The 17,282-nt window shown below is 50.1% G+C and overlaps 2 pseudogenes; one reads left to right on the top strand and one right to left on the bottom strand.

Moving 5' to 3' along the window:
* The first annotated feature begins 909 nt into the window (after positions 1 to 909).
* LOC142288346 (U2 spliceosomal RNA) lies at positions 910 to 1,117 on the top strand (annotated as a pseudogene).
* An 11,975-nt stretch (positions 1,118 to 13,092) lies between these two features.
* On the bottom strand, positions 13,093 to 13,299 carry LOC142288345 (U2 spliceosomal RNA; annotated as a pseudogene).
* Positions 13,300 to 17,282: the final 3,983 nt, after the last annotated feature.

The following is a 17,282-nucleotide window of genomic DNA, read 5'->3' as shown; positions in this document are numbered from 1 at the left end:
GGAAATGGCAGCACAGCCAGTGGAGGTGAAGCAAGGGGAGCCTGCAACTAAAGAGTTGAGAGCGTTATCACATGGTGACTGAGCCTGATTGTAACGGGAGCATAGAGGTGCCGATCCTGTCTTACCTGCGTTGGTGTAGAAGTGGGTGTCCTGTGGTGGAGTCAGCTATGTGCAGTGGTGGCCGTGGGTTCTTTTATGTGCGACCGTAGTAATAGCTGCGCCCACTTCCTGTATGGGAGTGGAATGCAGTGAGGGTAATGGAACGCACGCCTGCGCATTTGTGTTTAACGTCGCGCATGTGCAGAACGGAGAAAAGGCTGCGCTCACTTCCTAATGAAAGGGAGTGAGACGCATCTGGGAAGGGAAGGGAAAAGATTAGGGTTTGGGGATGATGAAAGGGCTTTCTACGGGCAAGGATGGCAAAGGGTGGCAGTGACGGAAAGTCAGGCAGCCTGTCCTGTCCTGTCCTGTCCGTCCGTCTTTTTGTATCATGAATTGGAAAGACTGCAAGGGGGAGGGGAGGTGCTTGTGTCCAAAAGGAGGAGTTATTCAGATTCATTGCAGTGGGCGGCGGCTGCAAAAAGCACCATTCTTCTTGTTTTTGCTCTGCAAAACAGCCTTTTCAAGGGTTGGCTTGGGTGACAAAATGTCTTCTGTAGGCGTGGGTTTGTCTCCCTCTCCCTAAGATGTGTCCGGTATAGGCCAGGGTGCCACTCAAGGCCGTAACCAATTGGGGTTATAGCTTCTCGGCCTTTTGGCTAAGATCAAGTGTAGTTTCGGAGGACGCTACCTTGGTCGGTACTGGAAGGTGCCTGGGATTGCACGTCTGCCGGCCTTGAGGAAGTGTGTGCGCCTTCTGGTGACACATAGCCCTCTTGTGCCTGGACGGTTCCCAGGCAACGGGAGGCGATCACCTTTGTTATTTTGAAGTCCTACTGATAAACAGAAAAAAAAAAAAAATTAAATCTGTTCTTATCAGTTTAATATCTGATACGTCCCCTCTCTGGGGACCATATATTAAATGGATTTTTAGAACAAGGAGATGGAAAAAATCTTGCTCTGTCCACTGCACGCATTGACCTGGTATTGCAGTACCTCCAGGACCGGTGCACCCCTTCTTAACCCAGTTTCCAAAAGCAGAACTCAATTCACCTGATTCAAATGAGCCCCATTAGTGAATTGAAAGAAAGCAAAAACTTTATATGCACCTCAATTTGGCCAATTCACTTTTCACACTTTCACCCTTTTTTTTATCTTTCACACCTTTTACTTGCTTTATTGATGCAAAAAGCTGTGCCAAATAGCAAACTCATCTCCACTCAACTTGACCAACTCTGCTATGTCCCGTGCAGTATCTTATTCTCAGTCTTATCTAGATCATTTGCAATTGAATAGAATAGATCCCTTTTGGCTGCTTATGACTGTGTAAAATATGTAGTTTTACTGGGCTGGGATGAGAGAATCCATTGAAGCATGGTGTAGGGATTGTGGTTCCTGTGTGCTAAGAAGAGAGGCTGGCACCAGCCAGAAAGCCCCATTGCAGCCAATAATCACTTAATAACTTTTTCAACTTGTGAATGGGAGGCCTTCCATTCCTTGTAGTAGTCTAGTTGCCCACCTTTGAACTGACTCTAACTTCTGAATGTCCTTATTAAAATGTGGAGCCCAAAACTGGTTCCCATATTCCAGATGTAGCCTTACAAGTGATTTATAGAGGTGTAACAATACGTTGGGATCACGGGATCTAATCTCCCTTTTTATACACCCTAAAATCTTGTCCCAAGCAGCATTCCATCAGCCTCTGGAAGGTTCCTGGCGCATTGCACAGCTCGAAGGGCATGCTTTTGAACTCGCAGAGACCCATAGGGGTGGCGAAGGCGGTCTTCTCCCGGTCTGCCTCAGCAACGGACACTTGCCAATAGTGACTAGTGAGATCAAGGGTAGAAAAATAATTTGCAGTTCTCAATGCAGCTAGCGATTCCTCAATACGGGGAGTGGTGCCGTCCTTCTTTTTTAACAGGATCAACAGAGCTGCCCAAAGGCTACAACTGTCACGGATAACCCCAGCCGCCTTCATGTTGCTCAACATGTCCTTGGTACACTGGCAATGTGAAGGTGGTATTGGCTTATAGCTCTCTTTGATGGGTGGGTGTGCACCTGTGGGGATGTGGTGTTGGACCCCTTTTATTCCCCCAAAATCTAGCGGGCTTCCCACCGGTAACCCGCTCCCCAGCTTGGATGGATGCTGAGGGAGCCCCTTTTGCCCGCAGGCTCTGGCCCTGGGAACTGTAGCCTTGGCGGTGACTGTGCTTCCCTCTACGGTGTGAGCTGTTGCCTTCAATCGGGTCTTGACTGCTGGGAAACCCTGGAGGTTCCTGTCGCTAACGGATTTGACCGGTTTTACGGCGACTCCTAGCCTGGTCGGGGTCCGTAGGCCCTGCCGGATGGTGCTGGCTTCTCTTCACTCCCCGATCTGGTACCGGCGGGCCACCGCCCATCCCCGGTCCGTACGGTTCACTCCAATCAGCCTCTCCTGCAGAAGGTCACCACCGTCTGCCAACCTTGCTGAGTGCCCGGGCCACACACCCGGACACGGTCAGTCTCCTCTCCTCTTCACTTCTCTAACTCCAAAACTGATCTCTAATCTGACTCCTTTTCCCGCCTCCAGGACTGTGAACTCCTCGGTGGGTGGGATCAACCGCCTGGCCCACCCCCTGGTGTGGACATCAGCCCCTGGAGGAAGGCAACTAGGATTTGTGTTTAGCTTCGGTGTGCCTAGCCGGAGTGTAGAGTGTGTTGGTGTAGTACCTGTGACGACCTGGCTTGTCCAGGGCGCCACATTCCCCTATAGTAAAATGCAGACCGTCCGCGGGCTGCCCGTCCATCACCGGTTTTATTTTCACAACTGAAAAAGAATAAAACGGTAAAACATGTAAAAGCATCATAAACATTTTACAACGGTACAGCTTCCGCTCTTCTCCCACCCAAACAACCTGGCCCTGATGCTGCCCCTAAGAAGCGGGCAGCACCCCTTGACCCCAGTCCAGCACCAAGTTGCCCGAGCGGGTTCTGTCTCTTTCAGGGGGCCCACGTCCAAGGGGACCCCTGAACCCCCGGAGGATCGCCACCGGTTACGGTAGTGGCGGGCCTAGGCCATCCCTTTCCTCCAGGCCCATCCTCCCAAATCAGCCTCTCCGGAGGCGGTAACGGTGTCAAGCCAACAAACATTTTTATTTACATTGCACTAAGTTTGTGGTTGCCCTGCAAGTTCTCGGGCTTGTCCGTAAGCAGTTCCTTACGCAATGGTTGCACAGTCCCTACGGGGACAACAGTTGCCGGCAACGGCCGGTTTAATCACGGTTCAATCAGGTAAACTTCTTTGGTTGATCATCTTTACTTATCATTTAAAACTTTCAAACTGGTACACTCAACACATAAAGCCCCCCCCTTTTAAAGAGTAGTTTCCCTGTACCTAAGTGGGGGTCTACCTAGGTTGGGGCGAGTGGACCTTCGGGGTCCGGTGTCAGTGGTGACAGGCAGTGGGGCAGAGGGAACAGTCAGTTCCTCCTCCCTGCTATCATGTGGGGCAGGCGGAGGCGTAGGGGAGCTGGGTACAGGTACATCCCTGGGCACTGGCTCGCGGTTAACCGTTTCCATCATTTCTTCATCCACGGGTTGTGGGAACAGTATCACTGGAAGGATCACCGCACCGTTCTGTGTAGGCCAGTCTGCTGGAAAATCACCCATCATGGTGTGGATTACCTCTTTTTCCTTCTCCACTGGACTGGGAACTGGAGCCTCATCCGCTACTCTCAATGCTGGTGGGCACTTCTTCAGGTGGTCTCGGGAAACCGTGGCCAAAGTCCCCCCCTGGTCACGGCTGATCTGGTAGGCCTTCCCATTCTCCCATCCTGTGGGCTGGACTACATACGGGGTTTTTTCCCATTGATCATCCAGCTTGTGGGCCCTTCTTTTCCGCTTCAGCACTACATCCCCAGGTTGGAAGGAACCGGCAGGCGCCTTCTTGTTGAAGCACTGCTCCTGTTGTCCCCGACTCCGGCACAAGTTCTTTTCAACATACTCCTGGACCTGTCGGTACTGTGTCCTCCGCCGAGTGTCCCATTCAGCTGTCGACAGGAGTGCTTCTGAAGCTTCCAAGCCCATTTCCAGATCCACTGGTAGCCGGCCGGGACGAGCTCTCATCAGGTATGCTGGAGTGCATTTCGTAGAGCTGGAAGGGATGTTGTTGTACATATCGACCAGGTCAGGTAGCTTCTCCAGCCACAGGTTCCGCTCTTCCAGTGGTAACGTCTTGAGGAGGCCCAGGACCAAGTGGTTCATCTTTTCACAAATGCCATTGGTTTGGGCGTGGTAAGGCGTGGTCCGGATTTTCTTGCAGCCGTACAACTGGCAGAATTCCTGGAATACCTCTGCTTCAAAGGCCGGACCCTGGTCGGTAAGCACCCTCTCCGGGTACCAATGCGGTCAACAGAAATAAGCCTGGAAAGCCTTAGCAGCGGTGCGGCCGGTTAAGTCCTTAACTGGGACAACCACCAGGAACCTCGAGTAGTGGTCTACGATGGTCAGAGCGTAGGTGTACCCACTTCGGCTGGGGGTGAGCTTTACATGGTCAAGGGCAACCAGCTCCAGCGGTTGGTGTGTAATGATCGGGTGTAGGGGTGCCTTCTGGCTGGCCTCGTCCTTCCTTCTCAATGCGCAAGGGCCACATTCTCGGCACCAGGCCTCCACAGATTCCCGCATTCCACTCCAATAGAACCGCTCTCTTAACAACATCTCTAGCTTCTTCCACCCGAAGTGCACTGCACCATCATGGTATGCTTGCAGGACGGTGGGCACGTTAGCCTGGGGAATCACCAGCTGGCGGATCTTCTCGTGAGTCTTTGGATTAATCAGCTCGCGATACAACTTCCCCTGGTGTAGGTATAGCCGGGTCCGTTCTTGCCACAGACGTTGGGCTTCGGCAGGGGCAGCAGGGTCTATCCCAGCAGAACCCTGTTCCACTAGAGTCTTGACCAGGCGGACAGCAGGTGCCTGGTCCTGAGCTTCCTGCCAGTCCTGTCGGGGCAGCGGATCCAGGTTCACCCGTTGTTGGTAGACGTGCACCTTCTCAGTGAATGGCCGGTGAAATGCAGGCAACTCGATCTCTTCGAGGTCATCATCCTCTGGCCCCTCTTCCGACAGGTGGGGCATCCGGGAGAGTGCATTGGCATTGACGTTGGTACGGCCGGCCCGGTACTTGATGGTGAAATCGTAGTTGGCTAACCTGGTCACCCACCGCTGCTCCAACGCGCCCAGCTTGGCCGTATCTAGATGGGACAGCAGGTTATTGTCTGTGTACGCGGTGAACTTGGCTGCTGCCAGGTAATGGCGGAACCGCTCGGTGATAGCCCACACCAGTGCCAAGAGCTCAAGCTTGAAGGAGATGTAGTTCTCAGGGTTCCTCTCAGTCGGTCGGAGTTTTCGGCTAGCATAAGCTATTACCTTTTCCCTTCTGTCTTGGACCTGGGATAGAACAGCCCCCAAGCCCACATTGCTGGCGTCGGTGTAGAGGATGAATGGGCGGCTGTAGTCAGGGTACGCTAGGATTTCCTCTCCGGTCAGGGCTGTTCTCAGCTGGCGGAAGGATTCCTCATGCTTTTCTTCCCACACCAATGGGGCTACTAGGGATCTACCACCCTTGGTCTGTCCTACGAGGAGGTCTTGCATGGGGGCAGCCATCTTTGTGTACCCCTTAATGAAGCGACGGTAATATCCCACCAGGCCCAGAAACTGCCTCACTTCCCTCACTGTGGTCGGTCTCGGCCAGTCTTGGATGGCGGTGATCTTCTCGGGGTTGGGGGCGACACCTTCCGCACCAACCACATGTCCTAGGTACTGCACTCTGGGTTTCAGCAGATGACACTTTGAGGGCTTCAACTTCATCCCATACTTGGCAAGGGACGCGAACACCTCGGCTAGGTACTCCAGGTGGGCTTCATACGTCTGTGAGTACACAATCACATCATCCAAGTACAGCAAAACGGTCCCATAGGCAGTCTTCTCTCGGTCTTCCGGTGCCACGGCCACCTGCCAGTACCCGCTGGTGAGGTCAAGGGTGGAGAAGTAGTTAGCGGTTCTCAGCGAGGCCAGGGACTCTTTGATGCGGGGCAGAGGGTAAGCATCCTTATGCGTTATCTGGTTAATCTTCCGGTAATCCACACACATCCGCATGGTGCCATCCTTCTTCTTAACCAGCACCAACGGAGCGGCCCAGGGACTACAGCTGTCCCTAATAACCCCTGCCTCCTTCATGTTCCTCAACATGTCTTTGGCGCATTGGTAGTGCGCAGGGGGAATAGGCCTGTATCTCTCTTTAATAGGGGAGTGTGTACCGGTAGGGATGTGGTGTTGAACCCCTTTAATCTGCCCAAAATCTAGAGGGTGCTTGCTAAAAACCCGCTCATACTCCTGTACCACCCGGTATACCCCTTCCTTGTGGTGTATGGGGGTATCATCAGTGCCGACATGTAGCTCTCGATACCACTCGCCTAACTCCCCCAGGGATGAGTGGGAACCGGCAGCAGGCGGTGTGACCGGGGGAACGGCTTCATGGATCGTGTGGGGATCTAGAGTGAGCAATTTGGCAAGGGTAGCGTACCGGGTGGTGCATGAATGCACACATATTGGTTTTATAATCTTATTGTATTACTTTATATTCTTATTTCACTTGTGCATATCTCCACCATAATCCTGGCTAAGAAATATAGCTTTTTTTGGGGTACACAGGTAGTAAGGTCTTCTTTCTATTTCTTTAGGGGTGATATAGCCTGGTGGAACTCTAGACCTCTAACATTATATATGCACCCTTTTTCTTTATGGTTCTTGGACACCTTATAACATTCTTCCATACATATATATCTTTCTCATAAATTATAAATAATTAGGCATTTTTATATATTTTATTTACATTTTCATAAATAACTTTTTACAAAGCATGGGGGACATTCTCACATACATATAATTTTCATGTACGCATTCTGAAAATTTACGCATAAACCGTACACACTCCTTTTTGTAACAATTTCTATAACTCATTCGCTGAACTCTCATCCCGGATATTCATTCTTACACCGAATTTCCTGTTATAACACAACATTCATGATTTTTATTCAATTTATTTTTATTTTTTAGGTTTATTAGTAGTGATGAGCGAGTACTAAAAAGCTCGGGTGCTCGAAGCTCGGGCCGAGCCTCCCAAGATACTCGTGTACTCGGCCCGAGCACCGAGCCCAATGTTATCCTATGGGAGACCCGAGTATTTTTGTGAAATGACCACCGGCAGCATGTAGAAACCCTAAAAATGGCACAAAAGTCTCCGAAGAGTGCTCAAATGACATGGCAACAGCATGGGGAAGACCCCTTGAAGCATTTATCACTCAAAAGTCACAGCTGTGAATAATTTTGTCCGCGTTTTACGCCATTTTTACGGACTCACCAGAAAACCTTCCAAAATGACACCAAAATGATTTTTCATAGCGGAAATGTTAAGGGCACATACCCAATAGTGAGATAGAGCTAATGTATGTTACTTTTTGAGATCAATACATGAAAGATTTTACGTAAAACATTGTGTGGCACTCCGATGTCCCTGAGAAGAGACGTACATAAAGGCCTCTGAGTCTAATGTGCCCATTTTGAGGAACTGAGTCTTTGTAGTATTTTCCTTTGCCAGGGCAGTCCAAAATTGTGAGGTTCACCAATGCCCCTGCATACAGACGTGCATGATGGCCTGTAAACCTGAAGTGCCCATTGTAAGGAAGTGGGTCTATTGTAGTATAGCCCTTAGGCAGGGCAGCCAAAAATTGGGAGGCTCCACGTTGTCCCTGGATAGAGACGTGCATGAGGGCCTCAAAACATTAAGTGTCCAGTGTCAGGAAGTGGGTGTATTATAGTATAGCCCTTAGGCAGGGCAGCCAAAAATTGGGAGGCTCCACGTTGTCCCTGGATAGAGACGTGCATGAGGGCCTGTAAACCTGAAGTGCCCATTGGAAGGAAGTGGGTCTTTTGTAGTATAGCCCTTTGGCAGGGCAGCCAAAAATTGGGAGGCTCCACGTTGTCCCTGGATAGAGACGTGCATGAGGGCCTCAAAACATTAAGTGTCCATTGTCAGGAAGTGGGTGTATTATAGTATAGCCCTTTGGCAGGGCAGCCAAAAATTGGGAGGCTCCACGTTGTCCCTGGATAGAGACATGCATGAGGGCCTCAAAACATTAAGTGTCCATTGTCAGGAAGTGGGTGTATTATAGTATAGCCCTTAGGCAGGGCAGCCAAAAATTGGGAGGCTCCACGTTGTCCCTGGATAGAGACGTGCATGAGGGCCTGTAAACCTGAAGTGCCCATTGGAAGGAAGTGGGTCTTTTGTAGTATAGCCCTTTGGCAGGGCAGCCAAAAATTGGGAGGCTCCACGTTGTCCCTGGATAGAGACGTGCATGAGGGCCTCAAAACATTAAGTGTCCATTGTCAGGAAGTGGGTGTATTATAGTATAGCCCTTAGGCAGGGCAGCCAAAAATTAGGAGGCTCCACGTTGTCCCTGGATAGAGACGTGCATGAGGGCCTCAAAACATTAAGTGTCCATTGTCAGGAAGTGGGTCTTTTGTAGTATAGCCCTTTGGCAGGGCAGCCAAAAATTGGGAGGCTCCACGTTGTCCCTGGATAGAGACGTGCATGAGGGCCTCAAAACATTAAGTGTCCATTGTCAGGAAGTGGGTGTATTATAGTATAGCCCTTTGGCAGGGCAGCCAAAAATTGGGAGGCTCCACGTTGTCCCTGCATAGAGACGTGCATGAGGGCCTCAAAACATTGTTCCCATTGCAAAGGAGCGGGTCTCCTGTCGTTGTAACGTGGAGCCTCCCAATTTTTGGCTGCCCTGCCAAAGGGCTATACTACAAAAGACCCACTTCCTGACAATGGACACTTAATGTTTTGAGGCCCTCATGCACGTCTCTATCCAGGGACAACGTGGAGCCTCCCAATTTTTGTCTGCCCTGCCTAAGGGCTATACTATAATACACCCACTTCCTGACAATGGACACTTAATGTTTTGAGGCCCTCATGCACGTCTCTATCCAGGGACAACGTGGAGCCTCCCAATTTTTGGCTGCCCTGCCAAAGGGCTATACTATAATACACCCACTTCCTGACAATGGACACTTAATGTTTTGAGGCCCTCATGCACGTCTCTATCCAGGGACAACGTGGAGCCTCCCAATTTTTGGCTGCCCTGCCAAAGGGCTATACTACAAAAGACCCACTTCCTTCCAATGGGCACTTCAGGTTTACAGGCCCTCATGCACGTCTCTATCCAGGGACAACGTGGAGCCTCCCAATTTTTGGCTGCCCTGCCTAAGGGCTATACTATAATACACCCACTTCCTGACAATGGACACTTAATGTTTTGAGGCCCTCATGCATGTCTCTATCCAGGGACAACGTGGAGCCTCCCAATTATTGGCTGCCCTGCCAAAGGGCTATACTACAAAAGACCCACTTCCTTCCAATGGGCACTTCAGGTTTACAGGCCCTCATGCACGTCTCTATCCAGGGACAACGTGGAGCCTCCCAATTTTTGGCTGCCCTGCCAAAGGGCTATACTACAAAAGACCCACTTCCTTCCAATGGGCACTTCAGGTTTACAGGCCCTCATGCACGTCTCTATCCAGGGACAACGTGGAGCCTCCCAATTTTTGGCTGCCCTGCCTAAGGGCTATACTATAATACACCCACTTCCTGACACTGGACACTTAATGTTTTGAGGCCCTCATGCACGTCTCTATCCAGGGACAACGTGGAGCCTCCCAATTTTTGGCTGCCCTGCCTAAGGGTTATACTACAATAGACCCACTTCCTTACAATGGGCACTTCAGGTTTACAGGCCATCATGCACGTCTGTATGCAGGGGCATTGGTGAACCTCACAATTTTGGACTGCCCTGGCAAAGGAAAATACTACAAAGACTCAGTTCCTCAAAATGGGCACATTAGACTCAGAGGCCTTTATGTACGTCTCTTCTCAGGGACATCGGAGTGCCACACAATGTTTTACGTAAAATCTTTCATGTATTGATCTCAAAAAGTAACATACATTAGCTTTATCTCACTATTGGGTATGTGCCCTTAACATTTCCGCTATGAAAAATCATTTTGGTGTCATTTTGGAAGGTTTTCTGGTGAGTCCGTAAAAATGGCGTAAAACGCGGACAAAATTATTCACAGCTGTGACTTTTGAGTGATAAATGCTTCAAGGGGTCTTCCCCATGCTGTTGCCATGTCATTTGAGCACTCTTCGGAGACTTTTGTGCCATTTTTAGGGTTTCTACATGCTGCCGGTGGTCATTTCACAAAAATACTCGGGTCTCCCATAGGATAACATTGGGCTCGGTGCTCGGGCCGAGTACACGAGTATCTTGGGAGGCTCGGCCCGAGCTTCGAGCACCCGAGCTTTTTAGTACTCGCTCATCACTACTAATAAACCTAAAAAATAAAAATAAATTGAATAAAAATCATGAATGTTGTGTTATAACAGGAAATTCGGTGTAAGAATGAATATCCGGGATGAGAGTTCAGCGAATGAGTTATAGAAATTGTTACAAAAAGGAGTGTGTACGGTTTATGCGTAAATTTTCAGAATGCGTACATGAAAATTATATGTATGTGAGAATGTCCCCCATGCTTTGTAAAAAGTTATTTATGAAAATGTAAATAAAATATATAAAAATGCCTAATTATTTATAATTTATGAGAAAGATATATATGTATGGAAGAATGTTATAAGGTGTCCAAGAACCATAAAGAAAAAGGGTGCATATATAATGTTAGAGGTCTAGAGTTCCACCAGGCTATATCACCCCTAAAGAAATAGAAAGAAGACCTTACTACCTGTGTACCCCAAAAAAAGCTATATTTCTTAGCCAGGATTATGGTGGAGATATGCACAAGTGAAATAAGAATATAAAGTAATACAATAAGATTATAAAACCAATATGTGTGCATTCATGCACCACCCGGTACGCTACCCTTGCCAAATTGCTCACTCTAGATCCCCACACGATCCATGAAGCCGTTCCCCCGGTCACACCGCCTGCTGCCGGTTCCCACTCATCCCTGGGGGAGTTAGGCGAGTGGTATCGAGAGCTACATGTCGGCACTGATGATACCCCCATACACCACAAGGAAGGGGTATACCGGGTGGTACAGGAGTATGAGCGGGTTTTTAGCAAGCACCCTCTAGATTTTGGGCAGATTAAAGGGGTTCAACACCACATCCCTACCGGTACACACTCCCCTATTAAAGAGAGATACAGGCCTATTCCCCCTGCGCACTACCAATGCGCCAAAGACATGTTGAGGAACATGAAGGAGGCAGGGGTTATTAGGGACAGCTGTAGTCCCTGGGCCGCTCCGTTGGTGCTGGTTAAGAAGAAAGATGGCACCATGCGGATGTGTGTGGATTACCGGAAGATTAACCAGATAACGCATAAGGATGCTTACCCTCTGCCCCGCATCAAAGAGTCCCTGGCCTCGCTGAGAACCGCTAACTACTTCTCCACCCTTGACCTCACCAGCGGGTACTGGCAGGTGGCCGTGGCACCGGAAGACCGAGAGAAGACTGCCTATGGGACCGTTTTGCTGTACTTGGATGATGTGATTGTGTACTCACAGACGTATGAAGCCCACCTGGAGCACCTAGCCGAGGTGTTCGCGTCCCTTGCCAAGTATGGGATGAAGTTGAAGCCCTCAAAGTGTCATCTGCTGAAACCCAGAGTGCAGTACCTAGGACATGTGGTTGGTGCGGAAGGTGTCGCCCCCAACCCCGAGAAGATCACCGCCATCCAAGACTGGCCGAGACCGACCACAGTGAGGGAAGTGAGGCAGTTTCTGGGCCTGGTGGGATATTACCGTCGCTTCATTAAGGGGTACACAAAGATGGCTGCCCCCATGCAAGACCTCCTCGTAGGACAGACCAAGGGTGGTAGATCCCTAGTAGCCCCATTGGTGTGGGAAGAAAAGCATGAGGAATCCTTCCGCCAGCTGAGAACAGCCCTGACCGGAGAGGAAATCCTAGCGTACCCTGACTACAGCCGCCCATTCATCCTCTACACCGACGCCAGCAATGTGGGCTTGGGGGCTGTTCTATCCCAGGTCCAAGACAGAAGGGAAAAGGTAATAGCTTATGCTAGCCGAAAACTCCGACCGACTGAGAGGAACCCTGAGAACTACATCTCCTTCAAGCTTGAGCTCTTGGCACTGGTGTGGGCTATCACCGAGCGGTTCCGCCATTACCTGGCAGCAGCCAAGTTCACCGCGTACACAGACAATAACCTGCTGACCCATCTAGATACGGCCAAGCTGGGCGCGTTGGAGCAGCGGTGGGTGACCAGGTTAGCCAACTACGATTTCACCATCAAGTACCGGGCCGGCCGTACCAACGTCAATGCCAATGCACTCTCCCGGATGCCCCACCTGTCGGAAGAGGGGCCAGAGGATGATGACCTCGAAGAGATCGAGTTGCCTGCATTTCACCGGCCATTCACTGAGAAGGTGCACGTCTACCAACAACGGGGCCTCCCATATGATGACAAGTTGAAAAAGTTATTAAGTGATTATTGGCTGCAATGGGGCTTTCTGGCTGGTGCCAGCCTCTCTTCTTAGCACACAGGAACCACAATCCCTACACCATGCTTCAATGGATTCTCTCATCCCAGCCCAGTAAAACTACATATTTTACACAGTCATAAGTAGCCAAAAGGGATCTATTCTATTCAATTGCAAATGATCTAGATAAGACTGAGAATAAGATACTGCACGGGACATAGCAGAGTTGGTCAAGTTGAGTGGAGATGAGTTTGCTATTTGGCACAGCTTTTTGCATCAATAAAGCAAGTAAAAGGTGTGAAAGATAAAAAAAAGGGTGAAAGTGTGAAAAGTGAATTGGCCAAATTGAGGTGCATATAAAGTTTTTGCTTTCTTTCAATTCACTAATGGGGCTCATTTGAATCAGGTGAATTGAGTTCTGCTTTTGGAAACTGGGTTAAGAAGGGGTGCACCGGTCCTGGAGGTACTGCAATACCAGGTCAATGCGTGCAGTGGACAGAGCAAGATTTTTTCCATCTCCTTGTTCTAAAAATCCATTTAATATATGGTCCCCAGAGAGGGGACGTATCAGATATTAAACTGATAAGAACAGATTTAAATTTTTTTTTTTTCTGTTTATCAGTAGGACTTCAAAATAACAAAGGTGATCGCCTCCCGTTGCCTGGGAACCGTCCAGGCACAAGAGGGCTATGTGTCACCAGAAGGCGCACACACTTCCTCAAGGCCGGCAGACGTGCAATCCCAGGCACCTTCCAGTACCGACCAAGGTAGCGTCCTCCGAAACTACACTTGATCTTAGCCAAAAGGCCGAGAAGCTATAACCCGAATTGGTTACGGCCTTGAGTGGCACCCTGGCCTATACCGGACACATCTTAGGGAGAGGGAGACAAACCCACGCCTACAGAAGACATTTTGTCACCAAGCCAACCCTTGAAAAGGCTGTTTTGCAGAGCAAAAACAAGAAGAATGGTGCTTTTTGCAGCCGCCGCCCACTGCAATGAATCTGAATAACTCCTCCTTTTGGACACAAGCACCTCCCCTCCCCCTTGCAGTCTTTCCAATTCATGATACAAAAAGACGGACGGACAGGACAGGACAGGACAGGCTGCCTGACTTTCCGTCACTGCCACCCTTTGCCATCCTTGCCCGTAGAAAGCCCTTTCATCATCCCCAAACCCTAATCTTTTCCCTTCCCTTCCCAGATGCGTCTCACTCCCTTTCATTAGGAAGTGAGCGCAGCCTTTTCTCCGTTCTGCACATGCGCGACGTTAAACACAAATGCGCCGGTGTGGCGCCCTAGCAGCAGTCGGACTGCTCGGCAGACACTTTGATGAAAAACAAAAAGGTTTTTTACGGGGGAGAATATTTGTGACGCCACCTGCGGTGTGCGGTAATAAGGAATACCGCCGCTGCTGTATGGGAGTGCCGGGGCTGATGGTGTTGGGGCAGCCTGGTGGTGATTCCCTCCGCAGGTAGGGGCCCCGGGACTCAGGGTAGGGAATAGGTAGGAACAGCCTATATTGATATAGGGCCGGCAGGACGCTGGGGGCCAGGGTACTCACTCAGGTGTGATGACGCATTCAGTGGACACAGACTCTGAGGTAAACAAAGTCTCTTGGTACTGCTGCACTCGGTGACTGCACGTGCGGTGGTCCCTTTCAGTGATTCTGTGGTGGACTGGAGCCTTCCTCCATACACTGTATACTGTGTGTGTCCCTGGCCCCGTTGGCTTGAAACCTTCGGGTCCCGTCCCTCTTTTTAATTGGGACCTGCTCTTAGCAGCTGGCACGTGGGATTTTCTGTGACTGCTCTGTGTGGGAAGTCCTATCCCTCCGCTGTGCTGACGCCGCTAATCTCTGAGCCGTCAAGTACAGGCCACTGTCTGCGACCCAGCCAGGCTCTCCTCAGGGAGCTCTTAATCCCCAGGTCCTCTCTCTTTTTCAGTTACTACCAACTGTCTAACTGACTCCTCCCACCAGCCTGTCTGACTCATAGGTGGGCGGTTCCTTTCCCAGCTGGAACCACGCCCCTGGTGTGCCTGACAAGTGTAGTGTTTGGGTGACTAGGATTTGTGCTGTTAGTACAGAATCACTGTTGCGGACCCCGGAACCAAGGAGGGTGGGCCCTGCACCAAGGATAGAGAATAGTGCAGTTCCCTGTGACACCCTGGATTAGTCCAGGGGCGTCACATTCCCCCTTGGTTAAACGTAGCTCGTCCCCGAGCTACAGTGCACCCAGAGTGTTTATTTTTATCTGCAAAAAGTGAACATTTTAATAAGAAAAACATATCTATCCATCCCACGCAGGGGAGGCACTTGAACCCAATGTTTCGCTTTCCCAGTCCTTCATCCCACCCCCAAAGTTCCAAAAGGAGGCAAGCCACCGTTCCTGTTGGTGGCCAGACCTGGGCCATATGTCTCCCAGGTCTCTCCTCCACCTGTGTCTTCTCCTGTAGGTGGGGATGCAGTCCGTGGCTATGAATGGGAAATAACCATTTACAATAGCACCAGTTCGTGCTGGCTACCACCAGTCCTGTAGCCAAAGGTCCATTTTCAATAAAACTTATCATTGGTCGTCAATCAGGTCATGAATCCAGGTAATTAAAATAAAATCAACATTCTTCTTATCAACACTCTATATCAACATGTCTTACATGACTATCTTTAGCATGGAAAATAGTAGAATTAAAAGCATGGAAAATACTAAACATTTTTAAATTTACTCTATATTTAGACTATTTACATTAGGGTAGAGTAGCCGGGTTCCGCTACCATTCCTCATCTCTGAACCTATGTGGGGGCTGACCAAAGTTCACACGGGTGGACCTTCTCAGCTCCTGGCTTCCCTCTAACCCTTGTACTGTGGTGTTTGCTACTACCTGTTCCCCACTACTGGTGCTAGGTGTTGTAGGTGGTAATCTACGTGTTCGTGGTGCTGGTATGGGTACTTCTCTAGGTGCAATGATTTCAGGCCTCCTTGGTTCTGGTTCTTCCGCGGGTTGCGGGAATGTGAGTACAGGCACAATCACTGCTCCATTGTACATAGGCCAATCTTCCGGGAAGTCACCTAGGATGGTGTGGATCACTCTCTTCTTTTTCTCAGTCACTTGAGGTTGGGGCTATTCTTCCTTCTGGATGTTCAGGGGTTCAGGGCACTTTTTCAAGTGGTCACGGGAAATTACAGCTGTGGTTCTTCCTTGGTCCTTGCTGACAAGACAGGTCTTCTGGTTGTTGAAATTGGAAGGCTGGACCACATATGGCTCTCTTTCCCACTGGTCGTCCAGTTTATGCATCTTTCTTTTTCTTTTTAAGACCACTTCTCCTGGTGAAAATGGAGGGGCTTGGGCTTGCTTGTTAAAGCTTCTTTCTTGCTTTTCCCTACTTTGGTCCAGATTCTCCTCGACATACTCTTGAATTTGCCTGTATTGAGCTCTATGCTTGGTATCCCAATCTGCATTTGGGGAATAAACTTCAGGCATCTCAACTTCCATCTCCAGATCCACTGGCAGTTACTGAGGCCCGGTCCTGATCTGTCCAGGTCTCCGCCTCCAGCTCTGCGGCGCCTGATAACTGGCCGAGTAGTACAGACGCTTGCTGCCGGTCATTCATCCCAAACATATCCAGGAGTGTGCGGATTTTTCTTTTGAATCCTTGCAGAGTGTCAGGGGAACCATCATATTGTGGTAGCCAGGTAGCGCCTGGCACATACGGTAAAGTCATTGGCATTATCTGCGCGGTCGCTCGTGCGTCCATGTCACCTTGATCTTGAGGGGGAACTGCCGCTGCGCTCGCTTCACCCGGCGCCGACATCTTTCTATGCCCCCTTGGTTTTCAGCAGCAAGATGGCGGCAACTGAATTTTTTTTTTTTTTATTCACTTTGGGCTCAACAGTTTTGGAGAAGGCGCACGTCACCCAGGTTAGTGGGTCCAGTCCAATCCTGTTCGTGACGCCAAAAATCAATGTGTGACGCCCTAGCAGCAGTCGGACTGCTCGGCAGACACTTTGATGAAAAACAAAAAGGTTTTTTACGGGGGAGAATATTTGTGACGCCACCTGCGGTGTGCGGTAATAAGGAATACCGCCGCTGCTGTATGGGAGTGCCGGGGCTGATGGTGTTGGGGCAGCCTGGTGGTGATTCCCTCCGCAGGTAGGGGCCCCGGGACTCAGGGTAGGGAATAGGTAGGAACAGCCTATATTGATATAGGGCCGGCAGGACGCTGGGGGCCAGGGTACTCACTCAGGTGTGATGACGCATTCAGTGGACACAGACTCTGAGGTAAACAAAGTCTCTTGGTACTGCTGCACTCGGTGACTGCACGTGCGGTGGTCCCTTTCAGTGATTCTGTGGTGGACTGGAGCCTTCCTCCATACACTGTATACTGTGTGTGTCCCTGGCCCCGTTGGCTTGAAACCTTCGGGTCCCGTCCCTCTTTTTAATTGGGACCTGCTCTTAGCAGCTGGCACGTGGGATTTTCTGTGACTGCTCTGTGTGGGAAGTCCTATCCCTCCGCTGTGCTGACGCCGCTAATCTCTGAGCCGTCAAGTACAGGCCACTGTCTACGACCCAGCCAGGCTCTCCTCAGGGAGCTCTTAATCCCCAGGTCCTCTCTCTTTTTCAGTTACTACCAACT

The sequence above is a fragment of the Anomaloglossus baeobatrachus genome, unplaced genomic scaffold (genome assembly GCF_048569485.1).
Source record: "Anomaloglossus baeobatrachus isolate aAnoBae1 unplaced genomic scaffold, aAnoBae1.hap1 Scaffold_82, whole genome shotgun sequence".
Taxonomy (NCBI): Eukaryota; Metazoa; Chordata; class Amphibia; order Anura; family Aromobatidae; genus Anomaloglossus; species Anomaloglossus baeobatrachus.
This window is presented reverse-complemented; position numbering and strand designations above follow the sequence as displayed.